Below are 17,012 nucleotides of genomic sequence, written 5' to 3'. Positions count from 1 at the left end.
TGTTAGGGCACAATGGGTCGCAAGAAAACATATACAATGGGGAAGTAGAGGGTGTTGATACATTACAACCCCACCAAAGCTCAAAATGCCCTTTCGGTTTAAAGGTGTGTGTGTGTTTCGTGTGTGTGTGTGGTGTGTTTCGTATGTGTGTAGTTCTAGAAAGGGGATAGGTCAGTTCAGATAAATACTGCAGAGTCTGTCTCCAGTGCTTCTAATCCGACCCTGACTCCAGCCTACCCGACTGAGGTTACCTGGACCCAAGTACCTAACAGAAAGTGCATTTATTAAGGGGTGAAACACACCGCTCCCACTCCATAGCTCCCAGTCGTCTGACACACACAAGTGGTTAAGGGGTGTGGCACCCCCTGCTCCCCCACCATGTCGTAGCCATGCTCCTGATTAATCAGAAGAGGAGGGCAGGAGAACTAGATGTGTCTAACTGATGGAAAGTTCTGCCAGAATTGTCTTAGAAGAATTCCGTTGTTAAATGTGATTTTAAGAGTACATGATAATGTTGTATAGTTTTACTATGTCAATCTTTTGTTTGGTGGTGGTATGACCTTTCTTTAAATAAATGTAAGCTATTTGACTTAAACAAATATCTACCTAAGGTGACACATTTTGAGGTAACTTATCACAGAGGCCTCACTTATCCCTGACAGAATGTGTATGATCCATGAGTACAACACCAGATGTTTTCCCCCACTATTCACGACCATTCCCTTGTGGGTTTCTCCATTGCACATTCGCATCTTGTCTCTTCCTGCACAGCGCCCCCTGCTGCTGCAATGGCACAGTAGTTTACAGACTCTGCAACTGCCCGGTTGTTTGTATCATCCAGTAGTTTAAACAAGCATTAGTAAAGCCAATAGTTCTCCCATTTGAAACAACTTGTGGCACAAAAATAATAAAGCTACATTATAAACTAAATTATACCCAACCCACTGACAACAAAACTAAGAATCAAGTATTGTTTTAAAATGTTTTTAATCACATATGTTTTAAGCTGTTCCCACTATATGAGCGAGGACATTTGGTTGACATAAATATTGATTGTTTCGTTCCTTCCATCTAAACTTGTTGAAATCTGTAAAAGGAAAAAAATACATTGCTGAATAATTTTTCCTTTGTGCAGAATTTCTTGATGGACATTTCCGGTGAGCACCACGTGTGGGTCGGTCTACGGAAGAGAGAGGATGGAATCCACTGGGTGAACGGGACCCCCTGCATCAGCAGCCTGTGAGATTCTGTCACTTTTTTATAGAGACCGTGTGTTTGTACCCTGGATGGCTGAAATCCATGATTTAGAGACATGAGTGTGTAATGCACACAAGGATAGGCTCAGCTGGCTCCCTTTTAAGCAATGAGCACTGACCGTGGACAAGACACACTGGTCCGTGTCACACAAAGTGAGCCCTGCAAGTGTTGTTTTAAGACATTCTCCAGCACACGTTTGGGATGCCAGGTGTCAGTGGGGGCTGGTGGATTTTAGAGTGGTCGGTGGAAGTTCTAGACCTGCATATAATACACAAGCAAAAAGACTGAAAGAGGTGGGTGTTGTGGGAGGGGAGAGCTTCTCCCTGCAAGAACTTTTTGAAAAATATGGATTCCAATGGTGCTTTTTTTAAACACACATTTACTACAATTTTTATAAAACTGTGTAAATTGGATATTTTACAGCACAGATATCAGGAACAAATTAAAAGCAAGTCAAAAAATATTGCAGGCATTATCCCTTTTGTATTTGCAAAATGTCCTACAGCACACAAACCAAGCGCACACACACTCATCAACCGCCCAAAAAAAAAGCACCCAAAGAGTTTCCTTCCTCTTACACATTTCTACCTTTACTGCGTCGGTCGATCAAAGCCATGAGAAGTATCTCCCGCTCCTGCCTGGAGGAGCTTTAGATCATAATAGTGGTGACAAGTACCCAGTGGGACGATGCACACTTGATGTACGTCACACCAAAACAATGTACCACCACAGACCTCTTCTCACTAGATGATCAGTGAAAATCTTGCTCTATTCACATGGAAAGAAAGGAGCCAGCTGAGAGGTCTCTTTTGTACCTCATTGACAGATAGTCAGTCCATGGACCTAGAATCATACAGACAAAGGGTCCTCACATCAGCAGCCGCCTCTTTCCCATAACCCAGGGCTCATCATCACCAATGGATGTCACCATTGAAAGAGAAAACAAAACAAATGGATAGCTCCTGGAAGCCGTCAGTGCCAAAGTCACTATGTTAAAGTATAGTGGACTGTTTCAGAAGATGAGCATTCCTGAAGTTCTGTATGTGACCTAACGAAATACCGGCCTTGTAGAATAGAAATAATGTTCTTCTACAAGGGACAGGAAGCACTATACCACTTATAAAGCACTATATGGCTCACAAGGGAAAGCATCATATAAATACTAATACAATACACCCCAGAGACTGTGCAGTTTGTTTTTTGTGTCAGCGCTCTCAACAAAACATACTTTTTAGGTTTAAAGAGCATTGTTTTGTCTGTGTAGTGCACTATTTTTCATTACATTGTATAATGAATCTGTGCTTAAGAAACAAACATGCACTGATGACAAGTTGTGTAGTGCATAGTCAGTGTATTAACAAGCCCTCTCCTCTATAAATGCAGTTCATACCAGCTGGATGAATAATGGCCTAGACTGGATCTGGTCTGCAGGCTTACGATGTGTGGTATGGTCACGCTTGGCACCTCTGCCCCTCTGGCTGGGATGTCTGACATGCTGGCACTGGTGGAGTGGGCACAATGCTGTGTGAACTGACATAAGTTGTGGATAGTGAGCCAGGTTTGTTTCCTGGGGGCTGGTTCATGCCTCACACTGACACTTTAGTGGTGAGAGACCATGCTTAAGGCCTTCTGTCCCCTGGGTCTCAAACACCCCCAGGCCTGATAGCTCTGACAGGCACCACACAGTGTGGGCACTAGGGCCCTTATTATGAGGTGACTCTCTGGAGTGCAGTTTACATGCTTCCTGTGTGGTGTAGTCTTGGCCCGTGAATGGTCTGAAGGGTGCAGGACACTGGTGGCAAGGATAGGCCACAGCACGTGGGCACCTGTGGGGCAGAGCAGCAGGCAGCGACTGCTCCTCACCAGGCTCTGGGAGAGCTGAGTCTCTGCAGTGCCAGTCCTTTTAAGTGCTGCAGCCTGTGGTCACTTCTAACAAGGTCCTTTACTGTCCTGATGTGTTGTCCTTCTGGGTGTGGTGACTGGCCTTGGGTAAGTCAGGGTTCCATGCAGGGTGGCCAGTCACATAGCTTACATCAGCCTGCTCACACAGAGGAAGTCTAAGACGTCAACCGTCCCACATTTTGGTTCCCAATCATGTTTAACTCTCAAATGTCAAGCAGCTCTCACTCTTTGAGCCCTGTGTGAGCTGTAGAGGAGGTAGTTATAGGTGGCTTGAGGGAGGAGCTTAGGGACAGGTGTGGTCCTGCACCATGCAGGTTCAGGAGGAGGTTTATCTTTAGAGCTGGAAGCCTAGCCCACCTGCTGATAAACATCCCTGAATATGTAAATGACAACCCTGCTGGCGACCTGCCCTGCATGCATTGTTACATGTCTTGGGGCTGTTCCCTAAGTCTACAGGTTTAGACCCCCCTAACACAAGGAATGTGCTATGTATGAGAAAGGTGGATCTGGTTTACTGCAGACCTGCACTCTGCCCTGTTTCATGAGGGGAGAAGTTCACGCTGGTAAATGAAACAGTCCATCTCCCAGGGACTCAGTGGTATTGAGCAAGCACACCTTTCATGCTTAGAATGCCACACTCAAGCATCTGTACTAATAATAACACAGTGTATTTTTAAAAACACTTATTGCAGTATTCTATGAATTAGTGCATGAGCTATGGCCACGGAACATATGTTATAAGGGTGAACACAACACATGTTTATATTGTGGTACTCAGCACCCAGGGTCTGATTTAGAGTTTGGTGGATGGGATACTCCATCACAAATGTAACGGATATACCCCGCTGTATTAAAAGTGCCATTACATATAATGCACTTGTACTTAGGCAGATGGCAGAACCGCCCCAATTGTGATGGAGAATTCCATCTGCCAAACTCTAAATTACGCCCTCAGTTCCTTATTTCCTACACCCACTCATCACTCACTACTCTGAGAGCTTGAAAGATAGGTTAATATTGCCTTTTCCAGAAGCGTTACAATTGGAGCTCTGCGTACCTGTCACACAGAGGGCCTCTGTGTTGTCAGACCTTGAGCGAGCAGGGCAAGGAGGAGGGAGCCTTCTGTTACTGGAGTTCGGCCGAACTCAATTACAGCTCCATACGTCCAACGTAGGCCTAGTAGGAACCAGCCAGTGATCTGAAATCTGAGTCCGCTCTTGAAAGCTCGAAGACTAAGAGGGTCATTCTGACCCTGGCGGCCGGTGGCCGCCAGGGCCACCGACCACGGGAGCACCGCCGACAGGCTGGCGGTGCTCCAATGAGCATTCTGACCGCGGCGGTTCAGCCGCGGTCAGAAGCGGAAAGTCAGCGGTCTCCCGCTGACTTTCCGCTGCTCATTGGAATCCTCCATGGCTGCGGAGCGCGCTCCGCAGCCATGAGGATTCTGACCCCCCCTACCGCCATCCAGTTCATGGCGGGAAAGCCGCCATGAACAGGATGGCGGTAGGGGGGGTCGCGGGGCCCCTGGGGGCCCCTGCCGTGCCCATGCCAATGGCATGGGCACGGCAGGGGCCCCCGTAAGAGGGCCCCAAAATGTATTTCACTGTCTGCCTTGCAGACAGTGAAATACGCGACGGGTGCAGTAGCACCCGTCGCACCTTCCCACTCCGCCGGCTCGATTACGAGCCGGCATCCTCGTGGGAAGGTCGTTTTCCCCTGGGCTGGCGGGCGGTTTAACTGGAACCGCCCGCCAGCCCAGGGGAAAACTCGTAATACCCGCCGCGGTCTTTTGACCGCGGCGTGGTAATTTGGAGGGCGCGATCCTGGCGGGCGGCCTCCGCCGCCCGCCAGGGTCATAATGAGGCCCTAAGACCTCTCCAATCTGAATGATCAAATCTCAGACTTTATATACAAAAATAACCACATTAAAATCTAGCCGATCAAACTGCCTGTGGATGTCATTTAAAATATGGGGAAATAACGCATAACCTAGGGACCGGGGTATAAACAATATCAGACAAAATGGTCCCCAAGGGGGAAGTGTCGCCCTTGCAGTCAATTTGTGTCTGATGTTGATTGTGGATGTCAAGCAGTACAGAAATGTAATGAAAGAATTCAGCCAGAACCAGTACTTATATGTGGCATCTCTGTCCACATGTCAACATCATATCTCGTATATATGTACCAGATGACCCTGGGACATAGATACTATGGGGCATCTTGGCCAGAGTCCTGTCTCGATGCTGCTGATAAACTAACAGGAAAACGTTGGTGTTCAAGCTGTGTGTGCCTTTGTGTCATGAAAACATGTAAATATTTTCTTTAAAGCTGACGAAGGGTAATAACTAAAGTCAAGCTGACACGAAGCACACTTTAAGATGGAGTCTGGTTCAGGTATCTATATCAGCATGTCATGCCCGTAGTGTTTATTCATTACACTAAGCATGTTTCAAAGTGCTCACATATTCAGTCAGATGAGTGGACAGAGCACAAGAGTATGATCTGCCCAGGATCAACCAGTTTGTTAAACTAGTAGACCAGAGACTGTAGCACACTGCTACTTGCTGCATTCGTCACCGTATTGCATTAAGGTGAATATACCATGAGACTGGACTCTTCTCCACTCCCCCAAGTAATCGCAAGCATATATTTTTTTAATCACACACTTACTAGGAACATTTATGTTGCTTTTAAATACTCCCAGTCTTGCAAAAACACAAACAGGGCAAAAAGTCCAAAAGTGGCCAAATGGGATGCCCGGATTAAAAACTGTGTCACCTAGTTTCAGGTTTCAAACTAGTCCACTAGACCACAACTTGGGTGGCAGTGACTCTGATGGCAAAGCCAAGGGACTGCCCTTCCTAGGGAAATGCCACAGTTCTGTTGGCTTTGCCTACATTTAGAATAAAGTGTTTATTTCCAGTGTACCTAGGTGTAACTATAAAGCTTAGATCAGATGTCAAGTCTTCTAGTTACATGGATAAAACATTATGTGGATGCATTGTCTTTTTCACAGTAATATTGATATTTACCATTGTTATTTCAAAATTAAGGAGTATTTCATTCCATTTGGATACCACAGTTGATCATTTTCTGAACTTGTGTTTCATAAGTTGCTGTAGTGAGCAGTCAAGGCTTATCCCAGGAGTAGGCACATTAATTAAAACTCATATACAGTATGATCTCACTTAAACGCAATCTGCAGCCGAACTACAGGTAAGATGGCCTGAGTTAGATGAGGGGACTTTAGAATGAAACCTAACAAATGTGGAAATGTTGCAGCATTTGTTGACATTGCATTGTTATAATTACAGAGGACAACAGAACACAGCACTATAATATGAACCCTCTTTACTCCCACCACTTGTGCTACCACCCATAGGCAACCACCACACCATGTACCAAACCTGTTCTGCCCAGCCTAGAACCACTCTCCTTTCCCCTTCTCTTGTCATGAAGTTACACTCACAATAACTTCCGGCCCCTCGCATTAGGATCGAGCATCCACATCTCTGGATTCCCTAGACCTGCATGTTTTCCTTCTTAACATCTTGTCTAAACTTGACTCCCTAACGAGAGAACTGAAGAGATTGTCCACAGAGCTTAGAATCACAAATCACACAACCACAACTATCCAAATGATATTGACATTTCAAAGTCATCTGTACTAAACAGTTAACCACCACAGCCATCTACTGACCACATACCTCAGGAGCACCAAAGAGGTTTTGCCAGTGGCATAACATAGGCCGCTGCAGCTCCCGCGGTGCGGGGACCCGGAGCTTGAGGGGTTCCCCTCAGCATAGTCCCCCAACCTAAGAGCTCCTGGCTGTAGTTTGCAGGGAGGTCGCCACAGGTTTCATTACTTTACTGGGATGTAGGAGGCTGGCCTGGTTTGTAGTGGGTAGCCAAGGTACTTAAACCTTACACCAGGTCCAGTTGTCCCTTATTAGTGTATGTACTCAGTTTCTAGAAGCCAGGCGCTCTAGGGGGAGTGTGGATGAGCAGGCAAGGCCTAACTTGGAGACACGTAAGGCTCATGGAATACACCTGTAGTCACACAGTACTCACACACATGAAAGAAAATACTCAGTGTTACAAAAATAAAAGTACTTTATTTTGGTGACACAAATACCAAAAATACCTTAGAGACTATACTCCCTTAGGAGGTAAGTAATATACACAGTATATACACTAGAATGCAGAAATAGCTGTAAAAACAGTTCGAAAACAGTGCAAATAGTGAAAATCACAATAGTTAGAAATGAGCCTGGGGGAACACAAACCAAATACTAAAATAGTGGAATGTGAAAGTCGGTTTTCCCACCTAGGCAACTGTAGTGTGTTGAGAGGCACTGGGAGTATTATAAAACACCAAAGGTAAGTATTAGAACCCAATCAGAGCCCAGGAAGCAGGAGTAAATCACAGTAACGTTGATAGAACACAGAAGAACACATGATAGAAGATTTAGCAAGAACCAGAAGAGACTGCAAGACACCATCTAAGGATTCTTGGACCTAAGGACCTGTGGAAGAAGGGGACCAAGTCCAAGAAGTACTAAAGAGTCCAGGGAGAACAGAAGCCCCTGCTAACCGAGATGAAGGTGCAACAGAAGAACCACCTGTGTAGAAGAACAGTAAGTATTTCACCCAAGAAGATGGATGCGGGTTCCTGGTTGGTGCAGATGATGTTCCACACTGAATGAATGATTGCAGTCTGGTTTGCGTCACTGGATTCTGCCAACAAGCCTTGGCACACGCAGTGAGTGTAAAATGGTGCGGTCTGGGACCAGGAGGGACCTGGTGTCCTCTACCTAAGAGGAGGAGACAGAGAAGGCTCTCAGCAACTCAGAGAGCCCTCAGAAGACCAGGCAGTATGCACAGGAGTCTCACAGCAAGGGGACAAAGGAGGTGCAAAAGGAGGCCCACACAGCATGACACAAAGCGATCCCACACCGCCAGAGAACCACGCACCTATTTCCAAAGGGAGAGGGTGTAACATCCCTCTCCCAAAGGGAATCCTTTGTTCTGCCTTCCTGGGCTCGAGCTGCTTGGGCAACAGGAGGGCAGAAACCTGTCTGTGAGGTGGCAGCAACTAGGGCTGCCTGGAAAACCTCAGAAGGATGGTATGACAATACTGGGGGTACCCTAAGGAGCCCCAGAGTGCATAGAATCATACAACCAATGCTTGCAAAAGCCATGAGGTATGATTCCAACATGTTTGATACCAAACATGTCCATATTCAGAGTTACCATTGTGAAACTGTACACAGGTAGTCACCTATGTACAGTGCACATGTAAAATGGTGTTCCTGCACTCATTAAGTCTGGGAAAATGGTCTTGGACGACGTGTGGGCACCTCTGTTAGTGCAGGGGTGCTCTTACACACAGGTACTCTGCACCCAGCCCTCGGAGTTGGAAGACATGGTATATGTGTGACTTATAAGTGACCTGGGGCCAGGTGTATCAAAGAATTTTGCATTCGCAAACGGTATGAATCGCAAAATTCGGCCGTTTGCGAATGCAAAATCGCCTTTCTGAATGTAAGAAAGGCATTCACAGTGCAATTTTAAGGAATCGCTAAAACAGCGATTCCTTAAAATTGAGACCCCATTTAGAGAATCGTAATATGCGATTCTCTAAATGCGACATCGCAAACAAGGATTCCTTATTTGCGACCTTCTTTAGGGAATCGCAAATTGGGATTCTCTAATTAAGAAATCGCAAATAAGGACTCCTTATTTGCGATTTCTTATGCCAATGTAACAAGCATTTCCTAAATGCAAATTGGGCATTTAGGAAATGCAATTACCACCAAATTCAATTTAGTGGCAACCATGTGCAATTTTTAAAAATGACTTAAAAATGCATTTTTAAAAATTACATGTAATGTACACATGCCCCCTTTGGCATGTGTGCACCTTACATGTCCTTGAATATTTTTTTGGGGTGCAGCAGAGGGGGCCTTAGGCCCCCAGCACCCTGGGGTTTGCATTTCCCAAATTGCAAATTCCTAACTGGAATTCGCAATTTGCACCATGCAAATAATTCGCAAATATGGGCCTACAGGCCCATAGGTGCGAATGGGGACAGATTCTCTATTTGCGATTCGGTAATAGCATTTGCGATTTTTAAGAAAACGCTATTACCGAATCGCAAAAATCATACATACCTTTTTGCATTTGTGAAATAGCGATTTCTTAAAAATCGCTATTTGAGAATCGCGAATCAGTTGTATGATACATCTGGCCCCTGGTGCAGTGTAAATGGCAGTGAAAGGGTGCATGCACCATTTCACACAGGCTGCAATGGCAGAGCTGTTGGAGCCTTTCAATGGGCTCCCTATGGGTGGCAAAAGACATGCCATAATCTAGGGACTTATAAGGGGGCACCAGTATGGCAATTATGATTGGGATAATGTGTTACCAGTATCCCACAACCAAATTTAGGAGGAAGAGAGCATAAGCACTGGGGTCCTGGTTCGCACGATCCCAGTGTCACAGTCAAACACACTGACAAGCTGGCCAGAAATGGGGGTAACCATACTAGAAAGAGGCTACTTTCTCACATTGGACTTGCCACAGTGGAATTTGAACGCACTTTCAAGACAAGTGAATGTCAAGACATTTTACACTGAGACTCGGCTCGCAGTACTGCTTTCAAGAAAGTGTTGCTTAAATCGTATCCTATTGGTATTATGCACTGTCCAGAATCTCCCAATGGAAGAGGGGCAGTGACAGTACTTGCAGGTGGCATTTTGACCAGGTTGGTACTCTTACCCAACTCCTACTGCACTGCCCCGGATAAGAACCTTCTGCACAGAGGTCTTAGTGGGGGTAGAACTCATATGACACTGCATAGCCCTAAGTTTCCTTGTTATATCTTGTAGGCCTTCCGAATCCCTTGACATACCCTCTCAATTTTGTGAAGGGACGCGCTATCACACTATTATTGGGAGCTGTCAAACATCTATTGCTCTCTCAGTTAGTCAGTTGCATGTAAAAAGAGAAATGGTGAATACTGGAAACGTCTTGGAACAATATGTTGAAATTGCCCAGTCCTTGAAAAGCAACCTCTTTGAAATTGAGTTGTGTGGTCATTAGTAGTGACAAAGGACTATTTGCATCATACCTCCAACCATAATAACTTGGGTTCCTGGCTCCCTGTCGCTGAGTTCCCTACTGAAGTGAAATACTTTATCTAAAAGATTATTGAAAGGGGCGCCGGGGGGACATAAGAGTTTCAGTGCGAGATAGGTTCCCTTGTCTCCATCACCAATGCTGTGTAAGGTTACGGCCAAAAACAGGTTGCTGGAGTCTCTAAAGCATTCATACTGCCAGTGCAGCCTATTAGACAACAAACATTCAACTCCTTCCTTAGCGTGACCCCTCTTTGAAGGGGTGGCATTGCAGCAGAGAGAGTAGTAATTTGCAAACTGCAGCTCCCCAATGGCCCAAGTTTCTTGGAGGCAAAATATATCAGGATTTAAAGAGTCCAGAAAATAAATGTTTTTCCCTTTACCCTTTACAACTGCTGCATTCCAGGATATAAGGGTCAGCTTGTTGCTACATTGATGGAGCTGTTAGCCGGGAAGTTGTGGCAGAATTACGTAACACTGGTGGTAACCAGTTCCAAGAATGGGGATTAATGCATGGATCAGAAGGCGGACAAAGTGGAAAATCCCTGAATAATACTTCCCGGCCATGATCTCCCAGGCAAATATTTAAGTCCTGATACATATGGGTATTGGTGTTAGGATTAGCTAGGTGGATGGGGGGTGGTAAATTTCCACACTCCATTGGAATGCTAGGGAGCCCGCTCAGTTAACCTTAGACCTGTCTTTCTCAAGACAGGTACCACATCAATACCTTTACATTGTAGTGACTCTAAGTTGCTTAAGATTTTGTTGATGGTTAGTTTGGAAAAAAAGGATATTCTGGACTTAGGACCAAAACCAGAGGCCTCCAGGGAGACCCAGTGTACATCATTACTTTCAATTAATTAAGTTGTTCAATATCTGAAAAGCATTTTAACGTTTGTGATCGGTTTAAAAAAAGATCATCGTAAAATAATAGCAGAAAGTCTAAAGTCAAGGTGTCCTCAGGGTAATGTCCCTGTTCCCTTTTTGAGGGTTGCGGCCAAGCCTGTACGGTTATGAGCCCTGAAGGAGCTCCAAAAGACTGTGCGAAGGGATTTTAGGGTGGCCTAATTGGCTGAGGTATAGTCAGATCATGGGCCAATATAGCGTCAACCGTTTCAGGCTTGCCAATGGATCGATGAGGTACGGACATTAGTTGAGAGACAGTAGGTGTGGAGTGGGGTTGTAGAGCTGGATCCTCCTGGGTTAAGGGTTCTTGCAGGTCAGATTGATCTTTGGAGAATTGGATCTTTCTCTGATCTTTTTAAAGAAATTTTTCTGGGTTGGTTTTTCAGTCTTTTTGGCTTTTTTCCTATTGCGAATTGCTGATTGTTCTAAAGTACCCAGAGCACTGGTTGAGATATTTGCCTTTGGTCAATCTTTGAAGACTGGAAACATGACCGGCCCAGAATTTTGGCAGTCAGGATCTGGGCCTTTCTCTGATGCAAAGTCACTCAACACAAATCTAATATAGTTGACTGGGCTCTCAAAGGGAGCAGGATTCACAGGAAGTAGCTCAACCTGGGGTGCACCAGCCTGAGAGCAAACGTCAATACCAAGGGGTATTTCATTGTTTGCAGGAGTATGAAGTTGTGCTAAGCCATCATCCCATTGTTGTGTGAATAGTCCAGGATTAACTCCATTGCCAGCAGTTATTTATTTTAGTATGGCTGTTATGGAATCAAAGATGCAATCGGAATCTCCAACCAGTTTTTCTAGAAGGTTCAAGATAGAAGATGAGAGATGCTCTAAGCTTAAGGGCAAGGAAGAGACCAAATCATTTTGGTCAGGGTTGTTCTTTAGGGGATTGACGTTTAGGCTCAAGTTGGGTGAAAGATTAGAACATAATGAAGAGTGGTTAGATGGTATACTGCTGAAGAGTTGCAACCCCATGGATGGAGGTGGAGGGAGAAGTGTGGGAAATTTTGCTTCCTGGCAGGGCCCATATCTTTTAAGGAGTTCTAAATCAATATCAGGGAGGGTAAAATCCACAGGGGGGTTTTCCGGGCCAGCACGTGGAAAAGAAGCATAAATACCAGATCCAAAAGGCAAGTTCTCCCTTACCAAGGCCGGGCTGGTGGAATTATGGATTGATGGAGGGGTTGTAGTTGAAGAAGGAGAAGAGGCTTTATGAAAGGCCGGAGTTTAAACGATGAAGGAAGATGTGTAGGGCGTGGCGAGGCTCCTGTTTGGATCTGTCAAGACATGGGGGAGAACTGGGTCTGTGACAAGGACCAGAAGGAAAAGGTTCTCCTGATGGAAGGGTGACCTTATAGTCTGGGGATCCAGACTTTGGATGATTAGGGGGAGCCTTCTCTTTGTCCCATAGAGAGGAGATTTGATTTCTGCATTTTAGGCCTTAAGTGACTGAGGCTTTATTGTGCAAAGGATCAGATTTAGTTTTGGAGTATGATCTCCCCAGGCGTAGTCTGCCAGATCTCCCACAACGTTATAATGGAGGTTACACTTGTATTTACAATGGAAGATGTTCTAATAGATGGTGGAGACTTCTGATAGATGGATGACACTTCTGAATATGATTAGGGCAAAGGGGATGGCCAGATGAAATGAATAGTGATTGGAAAACTGTTTACAAAAAACCAACAGTACCTTAAGGCGTTGATGAGCAGAGTCTGAAAAAGCTGCCTGTAGTAGAGTTTCCACCACTTGCATTAGGTAAAGACCTTCATTACGATAGTTTATGACGTCCTCCCAGTGTCTCCAGCATTACCGTAGGTCTCTATGTGGGTCCTGTGTCTCCCCAAAGTTCCTCACTGCACTGCGCCACCCAGGCGATGGTATCCAGGCTTCACAGGGTTCCTCGCTGCTCCTCACTGCAACTGACTGGAGATGAATGAAACCCAACAGGACTTATGTGGGTTACCAGACTAGGATGGCCACACGCTGTCTTCACTGCGTAGTTTCTGCTGCCGGCTGAGGGGCCCGCAACCCACACAGGAACCGGGTGATGAGCCGGGCGGATTGAATGGCCACCGCATGGCTTGCAGCCCAGCTTGCAAGTCCACTACTGGCACACCAATGGTGTCCACTCTGTTCTTCGAGCTCTTTGCGGCTCCTGCAGCGCCTTTATGATCTCCCTGGGTGTTTGGCGGCTCCACTCTCGCCAGACAGGGCGGGGTTATCAGGCACAGGTAGAGAAGTATCTGGAGCCCTAGGGCCCTGCAGCCAGGTCAGGGGAAGGGGCGCCTGCCCCAACCCTTTGGAGAGGAGAAGACTGGCCAGCAGAGAACAGGTAAGTCCTGCGGCGGGACAGCGAACCAGCCACCAGCAGGGTGTGGGGGTACTGTGCTCACAATTCGCTGCATGTTCCTCCTCAACGACGTGGCATTTCCAGCGCCTCTCTACGGCTCCTACTGGGGTGATGGGGAAAAAAGCAGAGCCCCGGGCCGGGGGAGGCAGCTGCGGCCTCGTACCTGTGAAAAAGATCCAGGTAGAAGAAAACGTGTCAAGAAGGAGATTAGGGTGCAATCAGAAGTCTGTTTGAACTTTACAAACAAAAGACCACAAATGTGAATGTGACTCCGATCCTTTTGATGAGAGGTGTTTTCCTATATATATATATCATTCTCCAAATGGCCCCTTTCTGGGCACGCTCCATTAAGCCGGTGCTCGTGTCAGAGACAGGCCAGCCCTGTAAACAATTCTCCACCAAATGACACAAAGTCATACACGGCACAAACACGAATCCTGCTGTTTGATGTTTATTCTCACAACAGAAACGAGTAACCACCAATGCGTTTCAACCACCAAGGTCTTGGTCACGGTATGTGTATATATATATATATATATATATATATATATATATATATATATATATATATTCTGATTTTCGGTATGAAATAAATCAATAATTGTGCAGCAGTACAGAGTGCCGGCGTTCTCTTTCATGATTATGGACTGGAAGGAAATCCTTGTACATATATATATATTTGTGCAGCAGTACAGAGTGCCGGCGTTCTTTCATGATTATGGACTGGAAGGAAATCCTTGTACATATATATATATATATTGATTTATTTCATACCGAAAATACGAAACTGAAACAAAACCCTAAGGCTCTGGGCAACGCGTTTCAACCAGTAACGCGTTGCCCAGAGCCTTAGGGTTTTGTTTCAGTTTCGTATTTTCGGTATGAAATAAATCAATCATTGTGCAGCAGTACAGAGTGCCGGTGTTCTCTTTCATGATTATGGACTGGAAGAAAATCCTTGTATAATTACGGAGCCTGCATCCGGAGCCGTGCACCGGCCCCCTTTGGTGGTTGAAGTCAGCTGTTGCAGGAGATTATTTCATTATATATATACTGTATATATATGTGTTTGTATATATTACCTAGTGGTGGTCACCACTAGGTAGTTACAGTTAGGACCTAGTTTCTATATAAAAGGTGGTTTTTTATTAGCCGAAATCGTTGGTGCCGCTTGACGCATCTTCACAAAACTTTTCACAAATATTTGAGAGTCCTGTCAGCTGCTCTATGGAAAGTTTCAGGGTGATCTGTCTGGCAGGGCTGAGAAAAAAAGGGGGTACCCAAAACATGTTTCCCCCCTTTTTTTTCCATACGGATTTTGAATAGAGATAGCACAAAAGCTACTGGATCTAATTACACCAAATTTGGCAGGAATGTAGGTCCGGGTCCAGAAAGAGTGTTTTTTTTTGTTTTGGTGTAGTTCCATTCAGTAGTTTAGAGAAATTAAGGGGAAAACTGCTTTGCATATCTACGAACTAGGGACTCAAAGGATTTGCGACTGTAGGAAAGTACCATCTTGCCTGGCATGTTACCCCCATTTTTCACTGTATATATGTTGTTTTAGTTGTATGTGTCACTGGGACCCTGCCAGCCAGGGCCCCAGTGCTCATAAGTGTGCCCTGTATGTGTTACCTGTGTTTTGACTAACTGTCTCACTGAGGCTCTGCTATTCAGAACCTCAGTGGTTATGCTCTCTAATTTCTTTCCAAATTGTCACTAACAGGCTAGTGACCATTTTCACCAATTCACATTGGCAATCTGGAACACCCTTATAATTCCCTAGTATATGGTACTGAGGTACCCAGGGTATTGGGGTTCCAGGAGATCCCTATGGGCTGCAGCATTTCTTTTGCCACCCATAGGGAGCTCTGACAATTCTTACACAGGCCTGCCACTGCAGCCTGAGTGAAATAATGCACACATTATTTCACAGCCATTTTCACTGCACTTAAGTAACTTATAAGTCACCTATATGTCTAACCTTTACTTAGTAAAGGTTGGGTGCTAAGTTACTTAGTGTGTGGGCACCCTGGCACTAGCCAAGGTGCTCCCACATTGTTCAGGGCAAATTCCCCGGACTTTGTGAGTGCATTACATGCGCATTACATGCGTGCACTATACATAGGTCACTACCTATGTATAGCTTCACAATGGTAACTCCGAATATGGCCATGTAACATGTCTAAGATCATGGAATTGCCCCCTCTATGCCATCCTGGCATTGTTGGCACAATCCCATGATCCCATGGGTCTCTAGCACAGACCCGGGTACTGCGAAACTGCCTTTTCAGGGGTTTCACTGCAGCTGCTGCTGCTGCAAACCCCTCAGACAGGTTTCTGCCCTCCTGGGGTCCAGCCAGGCCTGGCCCAGGAAGGCAGAACAAAGGACTTCCTCAGAGAGAGGGTGTTACACCCTCTCCCTTTGGAAAAAGGTGTGAAGGCAGGGGAGGAGTAGCCTCTGGAAATGCTTTCATGGGCACAGATGGTGCCCATTTCTGCATAAGCCAGTCTACACCGGTTCAGGGACCCCTCAGCCCTGCTCTGGCGCAAAACTGGACAAAGGAAAGGGGAGTGACCACTCCCCTGACCTGCACCTCCCCTGGGAGGTGCCCAGAGCTCCTCCAGTGTGCTCCAAACCTCTGCCATCTTGGAAACAGAGGTGCTGCTGGCACACTGGACTTCTCTGAGTGGCCAGGGCCAGCAGGTGACGTCAGAGACTCCTTCTGACAGGCTCCTTCAGGTGTTGCTAGCCTATCCTCTCTCCTAAGTAGCCAAACCCTCTTTTCTGGCTATTTAGGGTCTCTGCTTTGGGGAATTCCTTAGATAACGAATGCAAGAGCTCATCAGAGTTCCTCTGCATCTCTCTCTTCACCTTCTGCCAAGGAATCGACTACTGACCGCGCTGGAAGCCTGCAAAACTGCAACAAATTAGCAAAGACGACTACTGCGACACTGTAACGCTGATCCTGCCGCCTTCTCGACTGTTTTCCTGGTGGTGCATGCTGTGGGGGCAGTCTGCCTCCTCTCTGCACTAGAAGCTCCGAAGAAATCTCCTGTGGGTCGACGGAATCGTCCCCCTGCAACCGCAGGCACCAAAGAACTGCATCACCGGTCCCCTGGGTCTCCTCTCAGCACGACAAGCGAGGTCCCTTGAATCCAGCAAATCTGTCCAAGTGACTCCCACAGTCCAGTGACTCTTCAGTCCAAGATTGGTGGAGGTTAGTCCTTGGCTCCCCACGCCAGACTGCATTGCTGGGAACCGCATCTTTTGCAGCTGCTTTGGCTCCTGTGCACTTTTCCAGGATTTCCTTTGTACACAGCCAAGCCTGGGTCCACGGCACTCTAACCTGCATTGCATGACCTCCTGAGTTGTCCTCCGGCGGCGTGGGACTCTCTTGTGGAACTTCGGGTGAGCACCGTTTCACTCCACTTTGTTGTGCCTG

Source organism: Pleurodeles waltl, chromosome 2_2, assembly GCF_031143425.1.
Source record: "Pleurodeles waltl isolate 20211129_DDA chromosome 2_2, aPleWal1.hap1.20221129, whole genome shotgun sequence".
Classification (NCBI taxonomy): Eukaryota; Metazoa; Chordata; class Amphibia; order Caudata; family Salamandridae; genus Pleurodeles; species Pleurodeles waltl.
The sequence above is the reverse complement of the archived record's forward strand: the minus strand, read 5'-3'. Positions refer to the sequence as shown.